General features: G+C 39.5%; 1 protein-coding gene across 2 annotated transcripts in view; it reads left to right on the top strand.

The window, feature by feature from the left end:
• GRM3 (glutamate metabotropic receptor 3) overlaps window positions 1-21,397 on the top strand; it is a 207,442-nt gene that overhangs the window by 57,447 nt on the left and 128,598 nt on the right. The gene's annotated exons all lie outside the window — the stretch shown is intronic.

Here is a 21,397-nt window from a genome sequence, read left to right as displayed (position 1 = left end):
TAAGAGGCAGTTTTCCAATTGCTCTGCAGGGCTCCTTCTGTTTCTGCTGAAATGGTTAATGCGGGAGGTTTCTGTTCCAATCTTTAATTGTGAAATGAAACTAGAGCCTACAATCTTATTTTCAAATTCTTGGGAGAAGTCTTGCGTCAGTCCCCAACTACTAAACACAACTTTCATTTTTCACTCTAATTTGCTCTGTGTTTTAATTAACAACCCTGAAGCTGCCTTGTAAAGTGTTTTCTACCTTTCTCAGCCTGAGCAAAAAATGCCTCACACTATTTGGTGAAGCCAGACAGTTATCTTATTTATGTCCCAATATCGTGACACAGAACGCAATTAAGGAAGCTAGAAAGTGGAGCACTTAGCAATACTGGGATCATTTTCCCGATGTTTTCCACGGGATACTGGGCATTTCTGTAACAATGTAATGGGACTGGGGTCACTCAAAGTAAATTATTGTTTCTACTGTCGTAAGCCCTTATTGGTGGCTGGAAAAAGGATAAAACTAATGTTCTGAGATAAATGAATTCAAAAGCATTCAATTCACTTAGTAAATCAGTGCTATGAATCTATCCTCTACTAATCTAGAATATATGATTTAACCTGAGATTGAAATTAAATGCAATAAAACTACATTTAAATTTAAATATTCTGTATTTATGAATTTTTGTAATCCCAGACACAATCCAATTTAGTAAAGTTTTACTAGTATCCAAATCATACATAAATTCTGTGATGCAGAATTCAACTGGAAAACAGTTTTTCATGAACACTGTTTCTCATCATAATAACCTGGGACCTAGTAAGAAACTAAGTATGATAAACAGTGATAAACAATTAGATAAACAATGTCCATTCTACATGCATGTTATTATATTCTCATTTCTTGAGTGTCATACATGGTTAACTATTAACTAGAACAGTGTAATAACCAGAACAACAATTTGCTGATCTATTGAGTAAAAGAAACTTTACAATAATAGAGAAGTGATTCTGAAGAATGACTTTAAGGGCCTCAGAATTCAGAGATTAAAGTTAAAGGCTCAATCCTTTTTTGTAAAATAAGACAAATTCTGATTGGTAGAGACATTGAATGAAAAAGTGGAGGAAATCTCCTCACCAGATATCCTCGAGATTAAAGCAGTTTATGTTTGGTTTTATTGCATACAACTGCTAAGACTGTTTCTCCTTTATTTCCTATATATGTTTCCTTTGTTTTTATTTTTTATTTATTTTTAATTGAAGTAAAATTGACTTACAATATTACATTGGTTTCAAATGTACAACAGAGGGATTCGATATTGTTATACATTACAAAATGTTCACCACTCCAGTCTAGTTACCATGTGCCACCATACAAAGGTATTACAATATTATCAACTATATTTCCCATGCTGTACACACAACCTGGTGAATTATTTTATAACTAGAAGTTTGTACCTCTTACTCTCCCTCATCTTTTTCACTCATACCCCATGCCACTCCTCCCTGACAACTATCAGTTCGTTCTCTGTATCTCTGTTTCTGTTTGTTTGTTTTGTTTCTTAGATTCCACATGTAAGTGAAATCATATGACATTTGTCTTTTTTCTGTCTGACTTATTTCGCTTTAGCATAATACCCTCTAGGTCCATCCATATTGTCACATGTGGCAAGATTCCATTTTTATGGCTGTGTAGTATTCCATTTTACATACATACTACATCATCTTTATGCATTCATCCTTTGATGGGCACTTGGGTTGTTTATATATTTTGACTTATTGTGAAGATGCTTGATATGATTTGAATCCTTTTAAATTTACTGAGATTGTTTTGTGGGCTATGCTTCTATAAATCCAGCTGATCTAAGTATAGTTTAAAACCATTGTCTCCTTATTGATCTTCTGTGTGGATGACCTATCCATTGATGTAAACAGGTTGTTAAAATCCACTACTATTATTCTGCTACTGTCAATTGCTAAATATATTTAGGTGCTCCTATGTTAGATCCATCTATATTCACAACTGTTGTATCTTCTTCCTGGATTGATCCCTTTATCATTATGTAATGTCCTTTTTTGTCTCTTGTAAAGTCTTTGATTTAAAGTCTATCTTGTCTGATATAAGTATTGCTGCCCCACCTTTCTTTTCCTTTCTATTTGTATGGAATACCTTTTCCCATACCATTACTTTTTCAGTCTGTGTGTGTTTTGTAGGCAGTTTCTTGTAGGAAGCTTATGTGTCGAAGTGAGTCTCTTTTAGTATTGCCTTTATATCCATTCAGTCACTCTGTGTCTTTTGATTGGAAGCGTTTAGTCCGCTTACATTTAAAGTAAGTATTGATAATTATATACTTACTGCATTTTGTTAATTGCTTTCTGATTTGTAGTTCTTTTTTGCTTCTTTCCTCCTCTTTTGCTCTTTCCTTGTGATTTGATGACTGTCTTTACTGTTATGTTTTGATTCTTTTCTCTTTCTGTGTATCTACTACAGACTTTTGGTGTGTGGTTACCATGCAGTTCATATACAGCTAGCTAGCTAGCTAGCTATCCATCTGTCTTCAAAGTTGATGATCTCTTAAGTTCAAACACATTCTAAGAACCTTGCATTTTACTCCCGCTGCCATGTTTAATGCTTCTGACATCATATTTCACATCTTTTTGTTTTATGTATCCCTTAACTATTTATTGTGGGTATAGCTGATTTTTCCTACTGTTGTCTGTTAACTTTTTTACTAGTTTTATATATGATTGATCTACTACCTTCACTGTATTTTTGCTTCTACCAATTACTTTTTCTTACTACTCTATCTTCCAGCTCACTGATCCGCTCCTTTGTTATCACCTAATCTACTGTCGATTCCATCCAGTGTATTTTTTCACTTATTGTCCTCTTCAGCTCTGTTTGGTTCTTTGTATTTTCTAGCTCTTTGTTAAACTTCTCACTGTGTTTATCCATTCCTCTCCTGAGTTTGTTGAGCATCTTTATGATCATTACCTTGAACTCTTCATCAGGTAGATTGCTTACCTCTACTTCACTTAGTTCTTCTTCTGGCATTTCATCTTATTCCTTCATTTGGAACATATTCCTCTCTCTCCCCAGTTTGCCTAATTCTCTGTGTTTATTTCTATGTATTAGGTAGTTTGGTTCCATTTCCTGACCATGGTAAAGTGGCTTAATATAGGAGAGGTCCTTTGGGACCCAGCAGCACACTATCCTTAGATCCAGAGCTATATTCTCTTAGGAGTGGCTCCTGTACAGGCTGTGTGAGCCCTTCTGTTGTGGTGAAGCTGACTACTCTGGGCACACTGGTAGGTGGGGCTGGCCCCCAGCCTGATTGGCTATCAGACCTTATCTTTGGTGACTTCTGGCCTACTGCTGAGAAGGGCTGGGTTCTGGCATGGCAGGCTGAGTAGCCTGGGGGTCCTGGGGCGGTGGAGTCAGGTCCTGGCATAGCTATCTGCGTGGCTGGGGGTGGGGCTTGGAGCTGGTGTCAGCCTGCATTTGGGAGGGACCAGGTCTCACGGCGGCTGGCTGCAGGACCCAGGAGACTGGTGTCCAGAGCTGGTACTCACACACAGGTGGGCAGCACCAGGTCCCAGGGCTAATAGGCTAGAGGGGGACTCCAAAATGGCACTTGTCACCACTAGTGTCCTCATGGTAGAATGACATCTCCAAAATGGTTGCAGCCAGTTTCTATGTCCCTATTGGGGGTCCCAGTTACCCCCGACCCTCTGAGAGGCTCTCTAAGATCAGCAAGTGTGTCTTACCCAGGCTCTTTTCAGTTAACTCTCTGGGCTTGGACTGCATGTGAGATTTTGTGTGTCCCCTTTAAGACTGAAGTCTCCATTTCTAGAGCTATCATGCTTTCCAGTTAGCAAGTCCTGTTGGTCTCCAAAGCCAGATGTTCTGGGGGCTCATTTTTCTGGCACAGGCCCTCCAGGCTGGGGAGCTTGGTATGGAACTCAGAGTCTTTGCTCCTTGGGGAGAACCTCTGCTATTGTGATTATAGTCCCGTTTGTGGTTCGCCTACCCTGGGCCATGAGTCCTGACTCTCCTGTGTGTCTGGCTCTCCTACCTATCTTTTGTGGTTCCTTCTTTATATTATTAGTTGTGGAAAATATTTCCTGCTCATCTTCACGTCATTCTCATAAATAGTTGCTCTGTAAATAGTTGTAATTTTGGCATATCCAACGGGAGGAAGTGAAGCCAGAGTCTTCCTACTCTGTGATCTCGACTGTTTTCTTTGTTTTTAAGTTTAATCGAAATAACTCATTTCAAATCACCTGTAATTTGCCCAACTACTCTATCTTCTTGCACCATTTGCTAAATCCAGTTTATTCACAGTGGGAAAGATATACAACCATAAGTACTCAAACTTATTCACTGACCTTTACATTTTGGATCCAAAAGGAAAATTCTTATGGGAAACAAAAATCTATACATCTATAAATGTTACATAATTTCCAAGCATGGCTATTTGTTTCAAGGATATATTTGCTGAAGCTGAGGCTAGGGTCAGCTTCCCTGAATTAAAAAGAACAATGCACTTTCCCCAAAATTGACACAATCTCATTTCTGTACAGATTTTCCTTTCATGTATCACACTGGATCTCCAAAAACAATACTGTGAGGTCAACGTAATAGAGTCAATCTCACTTCATTATATGGAGAACAGTGAGGAACAGAGGGAGTCAGAGCCTTATTCAAGATCACACAGCAAGACAATATTTGACAGACCCAGGGCTAGACCGAGGTATTTGAGAAATGCCTCTTATTCCCAGGAAGTAGAAGATACTAAGCCTACTTGAGTGAAGGAAGTGTGTGGCTGTATAACAACAGAAAAGGAAAAAGAGACAAATTCGTAGATTATCTGGGGAATTCTCTCAATCCTATGCTTCACTCCTTGGCTGGAACATTTATAGCCCCAAGGATGGTAAGGTTGATCAAACAGCTGGCTAGGCCTGCATCTCTTCACCTCCTGCTGCATCCTGTGGGGTACATTCTTCTGGGGACAGACCATAAGGTCCCCAGGTGGAAGAGGACTGTGCAGTCAGGCTTTTCTAAGTAGCTGTCTAATCCCTGCTAGATGCCCTCAACAAGCAAGCTTTCCATGTTTATTTACAAACATGGAAAACACAGGGTTATCTCACTCAAGAATCTCATATTCTTCAATAGTGCCTATAGGTGTAGGATTCATACTCCGATGAAGTTCACATAAAGATCAGAACCAAGAGCTAAAGCTCAGCTTTACACTCCTGAAATAAACTGATTATTCTTCTTCTGCCAGTATTTTTTACAAAATCCAACCCTCTACACACTAAATGAAAGACCAGGCAAGAGTAAACATCTTACTCTTTTTTTTTTAATCCTCACCTTATCCTTTTTTTTTAAACCTCTTTTTATCCTTTTTTTTTCCCCCCCCTTTTTTAAACTTTTTTTTTTCCTTCTCTCTTAACAAAGCATTTTGGCCCTGGTAAACACTGGAGTACCTGACGGTGCTATCACCTGAACACATTTCCCAAAACCAAGAGAGAGAATACAATGCCAGGTTCAACAGTGAGTCTATGTGTCAAAAAGGAGCTCACGGTTGGGACATTAGAGTTACCATTCAGGAGGAAAAATCAGGCAGATCAAACATAAAAGCGAACAGCCTCCTAGGAGATGATTTCCCACAAGCTGTATAAACTTTCTCTAGCTAAACAAACAATCTTGGAGATGAACTTTTGTTTGTGTATTCTGGGGACACATCGTAATGATTACCTGTGGTTTTTCTCACTGGAAACCTTGACAATGAGACAAAATATGTTTTTTCATTTTTCCCAGCTGAATGTCTTACGAAGATATTTTTGGAATCTGAGCCTTTCCCATGTGGATGATTTTACAAAATTTAATATAGATTTCATAGTCATCAGATTTGATTTTATGTCAAAGCTCAGATCCTCAAAGCCATGCCCCAGAAATTCCACCTAGAGACAGGTGAAGCTTTTGTTTCTTAAGGACCACTTCACAATATCCCACTCACTGATATATCTTAATACTCCACTCCTTCAAAGAGGTGGGAGAACCTGTCCTGTATTAAGTTGCCATGTGGAAGTTTCATGGGATGTCAACATATTCTGAGGATTTTCTCCAAGAAAATGCACTTGAAATTCAATCTCAAATAATGGAACAAAGAAGTTGAGCAGACAGTAGAGGAAGAGATATAACTATGTCTTAGGAGAAAAAGCTTGCCTCCAAAAGTCATCAAAACAAATCAGAAGAAGGTGTCAGTGTCTAACTAAGACTTTGGCCCCCAACCCATATGGATGTGTAACTGGTCCAGCCACTGGGGAGGTCCAGGTTTAAGCAGTTACCTGAAGTCTGCTCAGTTTGCCTCAGTAGTCATCTTACAAAGATTATTGCCAAATGTCTCACCTCTTCCCAGTTTTTTTTCACCTGCCTCTTCTGAAATTTCTGGTCTCCTCTCATACATGAAGTGTCTGAGTAGGCTTACTTCAAACTATAACTTTTATTTGGAACAAGGAGCCACTTGCCCCTTAAAGATAAAAGGATGGCTTAATCAAAGCCTCATTTGAGAAGGGCAAGAACTTCTGCCTGCTTCACAGGAGTAGAACGTCATTTGGGGCTTATGTAATGCCCATGCCCTGTATTACAACTGCTGAAAGAGTATGAGGAAAGAAATTTTCACTTTGTTCTCTGGGAATGGGCGTTCATTCGTTCATCCCAATCTATCTTTGATTAAACTAAATTTTGACTCAGACAAGTGGAATGATTAATAAGAAAACACGTGGAAAGTTGGTGGCATAGTCAGAAAATCAGTTAGACTGAATGTGTTCCACTGAAATACAACTTCATCATCCGTCCTTTTAATTGAAGTAGGCAAATGAAAGGGTAAAATGTGTTAATACTTTTTTTAAAAGGTCCTTTCTAGCCTTAACCTGTCCTAGAAGACCTACCTAAGATACATGTTTAAAGACCTTTAAAATAAACTAAAGATTTGAGACTTTTATAATCCCCCATCACTAAAATTTACCTGATTTGCCTCTGTTTATGAAGTTGTTTAATCTCATTACTTTCTCTCTTATTGTTGGTCGTAAGTCATCTTTCTATCTCAGATATTATATATTCTTTAGCCTATCAGTTCTGACCCTACCCATAATCACATGGCAGCCTCATTTTAATAGTTTAACTAAATATTTCATACTGCCTATTAATAAGAAGTCCTAGTGTTTTTCTCATTTCTTCATGGGTACTAAAACACATTTTAAAACTAAGTTATCTTTTTTATAGATATACTTAAGAAAAGTAGAAGAAATTCTTAAGCTTTTATCAGGTTTTTTTTTTTGGGTTGACTAGATAAGTATTATCATAATTCATTTGTAAGAGTCCATTCATAATTGTCAATGACACCAACACTGATATCGTTTCATTATCACCTCAATAGTTCTTTAAAGATTTACAACAGAATACTGGTCACAAAAAGAAATCATCCTTTCCAATGTGTGTTTACTATAACCAGAACACATTTAATTTCTTCTTACGTAACTCCAAATATAGATGGCCATCTTTAAAAACTGTACACAAACCTACCAAGCAAACATTGGGAAGCTTGCAATACAGGAAAGAAAAGAATGGTGATTTACTTAACTTTAAACAGTTCAAGATTAATTTCATGAATTTTACACCTAAAGGATTCTGATTGCTATAGCTCTTACCGTGAATAAATTTTGCTCTTGAAAACTGATAATTAATTCTTACACTTTAGAAGACTGAAAAGCCTAGACTTCTGAATACATTTACATGGCAATTAACATTCTTTTCTCCTGTTTCTTTGAAATTTCTTTAGAGATTACCTTTCCTTGTTCAGTTCTGACTGTATCAAACATCCATTAATGTAGTTTCCTTTTCTCTCTATTCTCAAAGGCTTGGGGTGTAGAGAAATCCCAAGTGTGCAAAAGTCTAGAAATTAAGGACAAGTCAACCAATGTTAACCATGAACTAATTTCTTTAACCTTGAGAATGGTGTTGAATCTATTGTTAGGCTAACCTCATACAGGAGTCTATTCCCTAGTCATATACAGTTCCTGCATCCATACATGCAGCACATTTCTGAAACCAAAAAGAGATTTAATTCAGGAGCTGATGGATAACGCAGATTACATTTTGACATGAATATGGAATCTGGTAGGCAATGCTAAGTTATCAGTGAACTTTATAAAACGATTGTGACTAGATATTCCAACAACTATTCTATTCCTCCCTTCCATCTTCCTTCCTTCTTTTAAATTGCCTTGCCTTTTTCTTTCAATGTCATTTATTTTTCAATCTTTGGACCATTTATTTTCCCATTAAAGTGAAACACAAAGAACGGCTTTCATTACTTCTCAGAGAAGTGCTGGTTGATTGGCACCAACATATGGGTTCCCTCATTGGAGAACTCAAAGTCATCTCTATTTCCCATCTTTGAGACAGATTCCTCACAATGGATAAGTGATTTAAAAACCAAATGGTCATTTTGTTGAAAGAGGAAGATAAGGCTGAACTGGTAGCATTGTCTGTGTCATCTGTATACTGAGATGTGAGCAAGAAGACAAAGGTCTAGAAGTTTTAAAAAGAAAAGAAAAAACTTTTTTGTAAAAGACATATTGGTCCATGTGCATATACTTATACTATCAAATCTGGCAATACAAAGGCTACCAGAGTGTTTTCCTCTGCTTGGCATACATCTTTCTGAGAAGTTCCTGTTTGGACAAGATGTTGAAAACAAAAGAAAAAGAGAAAAAAGTGAAATAAATAGAAATCATTTTGTCAAGTTTCTAGTTTTTATTTTTGAGGCTCCCTAGCAATTTGTACCACCAGGCATATAAGATATAAATGGTATCTGATAGATCTGATCTCTTTTTTGGAAAAACTTGTGTGTCTAAACCATAAATTTCACTACTATTTTTAAAGATCACAAGGCAAGATTCTGCTGATGAAGTTAATTAAAATATAAAACTGGAAGGTGAGACTATATAAGACTGAAACAAACACAAAAGTGGCAAAGTGCCATAAATGCTGCACTGGACTTCAGCCCATCTGAAGGAAATCTACTTTGGATGATAAAACTAACCCTTTGCTCACACAGGTCTATGGACCATTTGGACAAAAAATTATACATTGTATTTCTAATTCTAAGGACAAAGTGAAAATTACTAAGAGACACAGTTTATAATGAATTCATTGAAATGTTAGACCATTTTCAATTCTGACATTTTTATATTTTAGAATATCCTTTTATCTTTTAAGACAAAGGAACCATGTAGTCTAGAAATACTCTTCAAGTGAGGGGCCTTTAAGAGGGCCTCCTATTGTCTAACTCATTAACTCCATCAATGAAATTTTATCTGGAATTTCCTCTGCCATTTGTAAGCTATCATACGAGGTATAAAAAAGAGTTTAACAGACTCTGTGGTCCCAGTGAGCTTAAGTTCTAAAAGGACGGAGAAAATGGACACATCATAGGCTACACATGTTAAGTGGCTGTTCAAATGCTAAGAGTTCAGAGAAGGGGACATCACTACTAGCTGGTTTTGGTCCAAGATGACTTTATGGAAGAGCTTATGGAAGGCAGTATGCTATATTCAAATGATAGAACAGAGGATACTACAAATCAAGTCGATGACATTAATGAAAATGCAGAGTCAAAGAAGTGCAAGGGTCACATGGGAGCAGACAGACCTGGTAGTCAGGTGCCCAGTAGTTAAATGAGGGAAAGATGAGAGGTGACTCTAGGATTCCAGGAACATGTTCTTGAACTAGAGACAATGACCAGATCAATGTGGACAATAGGGGCTGATTTTTTCAATTATCTTCTTTAATACTCAAGTAATAGTATTAGAAGAAAAACATTTTGTAAATCCCAGTTTCACCACCTAACAAAACCAGTATTTTCATTACTTTGTATCCCTTCCAGCCACTTGTGCAGATGGCTGAATACTTTTACCTAGAAGTTGTCATACAATTTTGCACTCCGATTTTTTTCCCTGAACATTGTACATTGAATGTATCTTTGCTGCTTTTAAAAATGTTCTTTGAGGAAACACACTTCCCTAGAAGACAGAATTAGACCTGTAACAGCCACTTAGGAGATTAAAAGCAGACACTGAAAAGAATTTTGTCTTAGCAAGAGTAGCTAAAAACAGAAATCATTTCTTGATGAGTTTTTAAAAATACACTTCTCTGGAAGGCCCTTAAGCATATGGTACATATTCCATTTCTTGAATTTTCCAGAGCAACACTGATAACAAATATTTTGTTCTATTGTCTTTCTCTCCTCTCCACCTCCCACTTCGTCTTCACCTTCAGTACAGACTTGCCAGATTTATCTTGATTTTATTCTGTATTTTTAGCAAATTGTTTTGAATCCAAGTATTCCCTTACTTACTTTAGGCAACTTGCTTAACTTCTCTAAGCCTTAGTTTCATTCTCTGTAAAAATGACAGTAGCAATAACCCTTCCTCATAAGATTGCTGTGATACACCAACGAGGGATTCCATGAGAGGCACTGGGTACCATGGTTAAGAGCCCAGACTCTGAAACCATCCTGCCTGGATTCAAAATTTTGTTCTACTCCTGGCTGTGGGATCTTGAGCAGGCTATGGAACATCTTGCCTGTTTCCTCATCAGTACAATGGGGATGATAATAATAATTGCATACATTTATTCCTATCTGAGTTGTTATGAGGAACGAAGGAGTAAAGTAGCTTGGAATTGTGCCTGGTACATGCAAGAGCTGTGTACATTTTCTTTATTATTGGGTAAGATAGTCAGCATATGATTTAGATTGTGGTAAGCAGCCAACAAGTGGTAACTATAGATATTACTTTCTAGTATTCAAGGAGAATCCATTTATCATCTCTAGTAATCAATTATTTGTTTTCATTCACTAAACTCAACTTAACTGAACCCAGTGAATCTAACCAACAAATATATAATATTTACCAAGTACCAGGCACTGTTACAAGCACTTTAGAAAGAGTAGCTCATTTGATTTTCACAAGACTCCTCTGAAATAGGTACTGCTGTTTTTTCCACTTCACAAATGAGAAGAGTGAAACACACTGAGATTATGGAAAGAGCCCAATGTCACCGAGAAACTCCATGGCAGTGAATCTATCCCAGTGCCAGTAGCTGATAGAGCTGGGAGTCTAAGCCAGGTCCCTGGCTCTAGAGCCGATGACCTTAACCATGGCACTACATAGCTTCCAAGAAAGGAAACTGTTCAACCCATTGGCCCGTTTCTCATGCCATCTCTTGGGCCACCTGCCAAGCACTGTAAGCCCCATATTGACACTTGACGATCTATGGGAACAAGGTCTGGAAATATTCTGGCTCCAAGCCTGGCAGCCTCACTGGTTAGTGTCGCCAAGCTCCTCCAAGCCCCCCGCTCTGCAGTGGCCACACACAGAAGCCTCACAGTTCAGGAGATGTCTGGGAAATTCCAAAAACAGAAGGCAGATGAGAAGCAGTGCGGAGTTTCATCCGTCACTGTCTTCACACAAGGATCTCAATGCTGATGGAGGGCATGTTGCCCTCCACTGAGAAGAGAGCAGCTCCCGCTGGCAGGAAGCTCAGCATTGACAACAACCCCTGAAAGGGAGGCAGAGAGCTTGCCAGCTGGGATGGACACCTGGCAGAGGATCAGAGGGACGCCCCACCAACTCATCCAACCCCGAACGGCATTTAAACACATTTCCCCTCGGTGCTATGCAAGAGCTTGCCCAGTCCCCCAGTGGAAGAATAGAGCTAAAGAAATTCAACCAGAAGCAAATCAGTTTCGAGGTTAAAAGGGTGGAACTTCTCATGACGCATCATTAAGGACTTTTCCTGACCAGAACATGACTGAGGCTGGCCAGTGTCTAGTCTGAGCACATCTTGAGGGTTTAAAATATTGATCATCTTGGTTTTAGGTTTTGTCTCTGTACAAGCAAAGTGTAGGAGAGTACCTTAGCTCAACAACTTGAATCTCAATTCCTCCCTCCCTCCCTCCCTCCCTGTCTGTCTGTCTGTCTCTCTCATATATATACACATGTTACTATTAAAAAACAAATGTCTTAATTTTTAGTCTTTTTAAAAAGTGACAGGTTATTTGGCTTCAGTGACTGAATTATAATCTAAGTGACAAATTCAAGGTCTCATCTTTCATTTATAGTTAAGTAATCTCAAACTCAAATTTCCCACGTGCTGTGGTTTGAGTGTATTTAAGTAGCAAAGAGGGCCGAGTTTGGCCCTATGCTCACAATTCCAGACCCTGGGTCCTAATCCCCATTGATCTTTGCATTCTAAAGTTTCTCTGCTACTCCAATTCACCATCCTGGCAGTCCCTATAACTGCAAAGTACCTCCATCCCTACCAACCCAGCCACACTGCTCTGTAGCTCACCCCAGACATCTGTGCTCCCCACCCCATAGAACCCACTACTTCCTAGCACCCCCTCTCAGACCATCTCATCACTGACCCCATGAGAGGCTGCTCCTGAGTCCCCAGTCTGGAGACCCATGTGCATTTTATTCTCTGACATACCTAAATAGGCTTCCCATTTGATGGTCAGCTTTTTATGGTCCTTTAATTTCAACATTCCCATAAGCTCAGGAAAGAAACACCCCTTCCCTAGGGCCCCAGCCCTGGGGCACCTTCACACGAGTCACAGGACTTTCAAATGCAATCACCTTTCCTCTTATTCCCACCAGAGAAGGACACTTCAGCCTCTGTCACCAGCTCAGAGCTGTCAGACAAGTCTTCTGTTTTCCTAAAGGCTCACTGTAGGCCTTGAAATGGTATCCTTTTAGAGGATACCAAAGTAAAATGAGTTCTGTAGATTTGGGAATGCTGAGGTTTTTAAAAATTGGATATGTATCTGAGTTTTACCATAAAATGTCTGTGCCTGAAAGATTCACATCAATAAGAATAGTCTAAGACTTGGTGAAGATGGGGAGGAAAGGGTGGGAAGGGAGCGTGGAAGAAGCGTGGATTATCTCTGGATGGCTTTGGGAAAACAGTATTTGCCCTCCGGTGGGTTATCAGCATAGACAAGCAATGGAAAGAACCTATTTGAGGAACCAATGGCATAGAGTTTCTTGGTATTAAAAAATGGAACTAGCATTTCCTATTATCCCACAATTAAAACTTAGCACTTTCTTCTATCTCAAAGCCAGTTTTGGGAATAGCCTTGTACCCATGGTCATACAATGATCAACAGACCATTTGTTCACAATAAGAACAGGCTGGGAATGTAGCTTTTTTATCCTTTTATTATCCTGGCCATTAAATTCACTTACAGTTTCATTTTTTCATAATGCTCATGCAAGCAATTAAAAATGCAAGTAGTATAGTCCACTTATTTTGTTCTTTGAACTCTCCACCTATGGGCTGGGTGGAGCTCTAGGAAGCATGACTCCCGTGCAAATGGTACCTGTGGTTCAGAACCCAGTAGTAGGGAGCTTTGTCAATTACATTCTCTATATTTGGAAGTCAACAAGGTTCATGCTTATTGCTGCCACAAAAATTAATTCAGTAATTCATTATCAAGGCATTTCCTACATACAAAGAACCACTATGCTGGAAGTTGTGGGAGATACAAAGATGGTTAAGGCCAACTTATGCTCTCCAGGCCCAAGTAATCCAAACAAGACACAGACTTTATTTTGTACCAAAGGAGGAAAAGTAAATGGGGCTCTACAGCCCACAGGTGAGGGTGGCAGGGGTACTAAGGCAGGTTCCTTCCTGGGAGACATGGGACTCCACTGCCAGCAACTCAAGGGCCCCAAATTGCCTGGCTGAGCCCTCCTACATCACACAGAGGTCAAGGGCACATCCACCCGATGGTTTTCATTTCTCTCCTTCACTGCGGGTTGCACTAGTTGGTATCATTCTGATAACTCCTCCCAGCTTTATCCAGTTAACTCCCCATGTTTTTCACACAGTTATTTCCCCTAATAAAAATTCTTACATATTTTATCCCATCTTGGCCTCCGCCTCTCATAGGACCAGGGCTGACTCAGTTTTCTCTCTGACATGACTACACATTTTTTCTGAGCTTTCCTGTGCTGTGGAAGCCTTGTCTTGGTCACTACTTTAACAACCAGTTCGAATATCAACAACAGTAACTGTTAACCATTTATTGTGCAAGCAAGCACTCTCTCCCAAGACCACATAAGGAAGGTGTGACTGCTGTTCCCATCTCTGAAGCTGAGAAAAAGAGACTTAGAAAGTTCAGTAGCTTGCCTAAATTTAATAAGAGATAGTCACCCAGTTAATAAAAGATAGAGCCAGGACCTGCACCCATAAAAATCTATGTTCAGGGCACATATTTTTTTTAACCACTATACAATGCTGCTAAGTAATTAACCTACTAAATCAAGTGCATTTATGTAAGTTTGCAATCTTTGTGTCTATGCAAAAAACTTGCAAGGTTCACTTTATTGTTTGCTCAGCTATCCTCAAAGTGGCCCCCAAACTCCCCAACAGTCTTGGAGGTGTGTGGACACTATACAGAGCTATGATTCAGGGAGACCTTTTTGCTGCTGCAGACAGTCATTAGTTTTTCACTGGACAAATATATTTTGAGAGACAACCATGTGCCAGGCAATGCACTATGCTAATAAAGAACACTGTTCTCTCTTCAAGTGAAAATCTTAAAACGAGAAGCCCTATTTCACCTAAGGTTTCACTCCTGAAGGATTCTAATCTCTAGACTACCAGTTTACCACTTGATGGTGAGAAAAACAATTCCTGGATCAAAGTTTTCCACTTCTCAGTCCCATTCCTATAACTTTTTCTTGACTTAGAATCATTACCTTTAATGAATTTCCCTCTGCTGGGACCCTGATGATTTGATTGGTCAGAAATAGCTAATGAGAACAGAAAGGTTCAAGCATTTCTCCACCCTCCGGCAGGTGGGTGTCACTCTATGCCTGTCCATCACCCACATGAGGAAATACAGAGGGCCAGAATCAAGGCTAAATATAAAGGGGAACAGCTGCTGTTAAAGTCGCAAACACCGGTTACCATCTCATGGTAACCTTGATTATACATACTTACTGCGCAGTATCAAAATAATCTGTTAGGAAGCAGTGGAGAAGGGTGGAAAGATGGGCTTTCACATCAGAGAGTCTGGGTTTGTATCTTACTCTACCACCCACTGATTCAGACCATAGGCACATTACTTAGCCTTTCGGGACCTCCGTTTCCTTATCTGATCTCTGTGAGAACGAAATGAGGCATTCTCAGCGGACACTCAGGAAATGCCTCTGACCATCACTACAAGTCCACATCCCTGCCAGGCTGTCAGCTCCTTCCAGACCCATTTTCAGGTCATATAACATAGTACCTGATGCAATATAGATGCCTAAGAACTGTTTATGGAATGAATGAATGAATGAATGAATGAATGAATGAATGAATGAATGAATGAATGGTTTGTGATCTAGACAGTGGACTCTCCAGATGAAAATTCACATGATCATCTCCCAGACCAAATCTACAGTCATCCATGATTCATAAAAGCAATTCTAATAACTCTTGAGCCTAATTCCAAAATGCCAGCTTACTCTAAAAGGCCAACGCACATAAGTTTAGAATACAAAGAGAGAATTTTGATTTGTCACCTTGCAGTGGCATTTCAGCATGAAAGGGCTGAAGATGAGGGGTGAGATGGGGTGTGACAATGGGAAAGTGAGGCAGATTTTAAGAGAAAGAGAAAATATATGAAAGCAATGGTAATCTCATCTTCAAAAGGAGTTCATTCAAAGCCCAGATTTAAAAAATTATAGTAGCAAGCAGTTACATGGCAATTTTCATCTTCAAAGCTCTGGACTGACTGTTAGCATACTCTCTTTGCATGCAAATGAGGAATACTGATATCATTTGACAGCTGGATAAGTGGAGACAGAGACCCTCAAATATATTTCCAGTGTCATTCCAGTAACAATCAAGATGGATGTCCAGAATTACAGCACTGGGCCTTCTTTGATTACAGATGTGAAGAAAAGATCAATTCAGTAGTGGCATGTAAGAGAGAGAAGAGAAAGAAAGGGAAAGAGAAAAGAGAAGAGATAAAGAAATAGAATAGAGAATATTTACTGAATAGTTACATTCCTAAGTATATTATATGCATTATTTCTTTACTTCTCAAAGCAATCCTTGGTTTGGATATTATTGAGAGAAAACTCAGGCTGAGAAATGCTAAGGGATTTGTCCAAATCAAACAGCTAGTACAGGAAAAAGTTGAGATTCAAACCCAGTTTTGTCTGACAAGATTTTCCCAACATCCTTGTCTGCAAAATGTCCACAAGATCGTAAGAGGCATCTAATACCAGGCAGGAGGGAGCCTGTGTGTGGACGTTGGCACGTGTGAGTCAAATGAGATCATGGAAGGGAAATACTCTGTGTTATAACCTAGTCGGCCTCTGCTCCAGATGTTGAACACAAAAATAGTTTCTGCTTGTTCATTTACCTAGTATTAGGCTTATCATTGGCATAAAACAATTAGGAAAAATAATCTCCAATTTCCCTGTTGGGAGAGTTGGAGCTAGCCCCGACAGGAAAAATGAAACATCCAGTTTCACCTTTAGTATCCCCACCACTATTGAAGAGATCAAGGATTATTCCAGATGGATAGATTAAAGACTGATTTTCCCAGAGTAGGTGGACATTAGAACACAGAGCCCTGTAGTTGAATGATGAAGGTTCAAATTCTAGCTCCTCCACCTATCAAATGTGTGTCTTTGGGCTAGTTGCTTGTTATTTCCTATCAGCTTTCTCATCTGTAAAATGGAGCATAATAGCAGCACCAAAGCCGGAAGGTGATAATGATGATTAAATGTGTCGGTACGTGTTCTCATACAATAGTAAGTGCAAAATTAAAAATAGCTATTAGTCTAATTACAAAGCGCGTCACTTGCTTAGTCCTTAAGTCTGGTTCCCTTATTACTGGGCTACACTAACCCTCCTTCATTTTAGTTCTGATCAAAAAGAGATGTCATTGTCCAAGAAATGAACTTGACTGCTTTTAAACACCATGGCTCCAGAGTGAAACATATCAAACAGTTCCCTCTTACTTGCAGTCAAGTATGTGTGAGCACTGACGTTTATTTAAATTCATAATGGCATTTACAACCTCCAAGCTGACAGATACAGACAGAGAGCAGAATAATCATCAGCAAGTGACTAGCATTTGATCTTGTTTTAATCTTCTGTCCACTTTTCTTCATCAGTCTCTGCTTACAAAGGAGAGCTTTTCCCTTATATCACTGATATAAATTTATGGAACTATGCTCAAGGTTTTTGAAGCTCTTCTTGTTCATTTAAAATAATATGAACAATTAAGAAAGCATCAAGTTCTCTAGAAATGTGGGGAAACTGGGGTGTGGCTGGTCATTTTGAAAAGCCTCACCGTCTAAAAGAAAACTGGAATAATGGGAAATCTTTTGACTTACTTAAGGGCTCAGAGTATAAGAGTTTTGTCAAAGCTGGCTCAACTCTAGCGGGGAGAAGACGGCCACCGAGGAAAGGGTTTTTGAAATATTAAAGAAGAGGTAAAACTCTGCAGCACTTGATTTCCAAAACACAAAAGGAATACTCAAAACAGGAAGGAAACATCAAAAAGTCATTATAAAGCAGTGCACATACCATCACTGCTGTCAGTGACTGCAAGGAGAAAATATGGGATCAGCTTTTTTTTTGAAAAAAGAAAAAACACCTCACTAAGAGTATTTTATTGATGTGCATTCATTTGCTAGAGACCTCTTAATTCTCCTGGGTTCTAAAACTGTCAGAAAATCTACAAGTGTGAACAGTGTTGTATAAGCAAAACGAATGTCTTCATTGCTGAGTGTGGTATTTCACGCTTTCTATATGCCTATTAGCAGGGTTTTTTGTTTTTTAATAAAAATAAAAATGTAAATCTGCTACCATTTACATTCTTCAGCCTACCTGACCTTAAGCCATTACTTCATTCTGGCATTTATCTTGGGTTTTGTAAAGCAAGTATTCTCGTCCACGCATGAATTCCACATCACCGTTTATCTTGACTAACCAACACCTAAGATCTAAATGTAATGACCTAGTCAATTAAAGACTGGAAAACAAACAGGGCACTGTTTGCTTTCAGGTTTATTACAATCTGACCCTTTGAATGAGAAGAGTGTGTGGGTACAGGTGGAAGGAGAAGGAAAGACACTTCTCTGCATCTCTGCCGTAAATCTCAGACATCATTTCTACTAGAAATAGTCGTTTTGTTTCCCAACAGTTGAGACTAATTGCTGGTTTGCAAGAAGAGGACAGGATATTATTTTCCCACCTCACTTATGTTGAGTACCATTGTTCGAACATTCCCCTAGAGCCACGCCCACCTCTGTAAAGGCAAGAGCCTCCGGGACGGAAGAGATGGTGTAGAGCAAAGAGCGCAGGACGCCTGGGGGCTAACAGCATCAATGCTATTAATTAGTTTGTGGCCAAGGGCAGCTCACTTAACCCCGCAAGGCCTTGGCATCCCCTATTAAATACAAGAATTCGTAATAACCATTAGTGAAGCAACTTTACAATTTGAAACTTCTTTGGTTTGTCAGGATTGTTGCGTTAACAGAGGTCCACCAAGGTTCCCCAAATGAGACCAGACCTCAGGTTCCACTGCTTTTGATCTCTGAACAGCACTGGCTGGCCGGCAATGTGGAATCAGAAATAGCTGTGAGTTCATGTGGAAGGGGCAGTGCCAAGAGCAGCGTATTAGGCCTGTTGTATCTGAAGTGCCAGGGAAGCACCAAAATGAGGGAGACACTGAACAGCTGGTTATAATGACTTCAGGCATCAAAAGATGAATGGAAATGAGGGTAGAGATAAGTCGACTCATGGGAGTGGATGAGGGCGAACTGGAAAAGTGACAATGTAAAACACACGCGCCCACGGGGACGCGCACACACACACACTATACAGAATATGAAGAAACGAGAGAAAGAGAAGTGACGGTCTGGGTGCCTGGGCCACGCCCTGAGACGTGTAAGGCAGAGCCTAGCCCCTCCTGAACTACCTATCCCCTCCTCAATCTGTCTTCTGCAGAGACAATCACAACAGAGCAAAGCATAGTAGGAAATCGAGTAAGAACCAGCACTGTGCATCCCAGGGTATATCACAAATATGCAATACCTAAAGTGTCATTTTCACACAAACCCTACTGTGTGGACATCTTCATTCCTTCATTCAGCAAATACTTATCAAGCACCTACTATGTGGCAAGCACTGTTTTCAATACTAGAAACCTAAGTGAGTAAACACTGCTTCTCAGCATACACCTTGGGGTGGAATAAGACCAACCACAAACCAGTAAACCAGCCAGATGTGCTATGAGAGAAGTGAGAAAGGTTTTAGGACCAGAGCGGGGGCTGATCTAGGTAGCCTGGTCAAGCCTTTGCTTGTCTCAGGCCCCAAGGGGAAAATGATGGTCTACCGTGTCAGCTGTTTGGGTCACTGACGTGCACCTTGCTTACGCACTCACATTCATGCTTGCTGGCTATATAGACAGCTGTCCTCCCCCAAATCCCCACCGTGCAGGGCCAAATCTGTAGCAAATTAACCTACTGAGCAGAAGAGTTCAAAAGGGGTTATACAGGAGCACAGTCTTTAACAGATGAAAGCTTCCAGCAGCCCAGCCTTCATGCTGGTTTGCTGATGAGTTTTTAATTTCTTCCTCATGGCCTCTTGGATAAAATAACTAGTAACGGAAAAATCTAGGGGGTGGTCATTTGACCCCTAAAAACCTGGAAATTTCTGCCCTTCCTGGACACAAATCGAAAAGAAATCTGATCAAATAATATCTATATAATTCTTCATAACACATATCTTCCTCTATAAAAAATATTTTATTTCCTATTAGATGATTTAATCATTAATCTGGAAAACCTATTAGGCAATTCAAATCTTAAACTTAGGCCATTGGAATGATCCTAAAATTAAGCATGAAAATATATACATACTTGGCTTTGAATGAAACACTTGGCTATCCCAGAATATTTAAGGGGAACCATTAAATTTCTCACTGTTAATGGCCAAAAGGTTAAATGTCTAACAGGTGTTTGTCTCAGCCATTCTTGTAATGATCTTATCATCTCCTTAAGACTTCTATTAAAGTCTACTTGTCACCTTGTCAAGGAGATGATACCTGGAATAGATGTATTTTGAGGCAAAAGAGAATGGCTGGACCAACACTAGGAGGCACTCCATAGAAAGAACAGGTCCAGGTGGTCAGTATCAGAGCAGAAGTCATGAGAGGCACATCACAGTGTGAGGTCATTGAGCACCTTGGGGTCAGGACACCGCTGGGAAGCATGGAAGACCCCAGGAGAAATATGGACTTCTGGAAGGATAAAGTTGTCAGGGACCTTAAAATTTAGCAAGTCAAGACCCCTCCTTGTGGAGACCTGTGTCCCTGGGAGAAAAGGTGTCCTAGGCACAGAGACACTGAAAGTCGGAAGAGATCTTTGAGATTGGGCACAATCGTCAGTGTCAGTGTATCCTACCCTCATTGGGTCATAAGAATCCTCAGAGATGCTTGTGCAAAATACGTATTTCACAGCCCCTTCTGCTCCCTACCACCAGCAATTTTGATTCATTCTATCTTAAATTGCCTTTAGAAGGTTCTACTTATAAAAAATGATTTTTATCGTCCCGCAAATTTGAGGAAGATTCCTCTTTAGGATCTATGAACTCTATTAGATCCTTTATTCATCATGTCACTCTGCATGAACTCATATGTTCCAAGAATTATCACTATGTAGTTAATAAATTCATTACTTTTTTCTCAAATGCACTGCTGAGCATCTGACCCATGTCAGGGACTGTATGTGAGGCTACAAGGATGCAATCCCTGCCCCTGAGAAACTGGCCTCTAACGTGTCCATGATGCTAGAACCATGGCTCACGAACAAAATACCCCAAGTGTGAGTTACCCAAAACAGGAGGCTCACCTGGTACTTTAATCGCTGCTGCCTATCTCAGGAGACGCTCTTGGGCATTCTCAACCCATGTCAGTTCTAAGGTTGCAGAGCTCATTAATTCGAGACTCAGGACCTTTGATCTTAATTCAGTTTATTTCTACTACATTGCTGTTGGCCCATTTAAAAAATTACCTAGAGTTTACCTTTTTAGTGCAGTCCTAATAGCCCCAAATCATAGAACTATTAATACTACCCACAGTATGAAATTTGGCTTTGTACCTGATAACAACTTACTGCTTTCAACAGCAATAAAAATTTACAGATAATTTAGAATCTGTGTTTGTTGAATGAATCCCAAAGAGGTCATCATTCCACTACTCTCAACACAGGCAGAACCTCACATACTATAATATCTCCTATTGAGTGCTGCATTATTAAAAACACA

Source organism: Camelus dromedarius, chromosome 7, assembly GCF_036321535.1.
Source record: "Camelus dromedarius isolate mCamDro1 chromosome 7, mCamDro1.pat, whole genome shotgun sequence".
Classification (NCBI taxonomy): domain Eukaryota; kingdom Metazoa; phylum Chordata; class Mammalia; order Artiodactyla; family Camelidae; genus Camelus; species Camelus dromedarius.
Note: the sequence above shows the minus strand (reverse complement) of the source record. Positions and strands in the feature narration are given on the sequence as shown.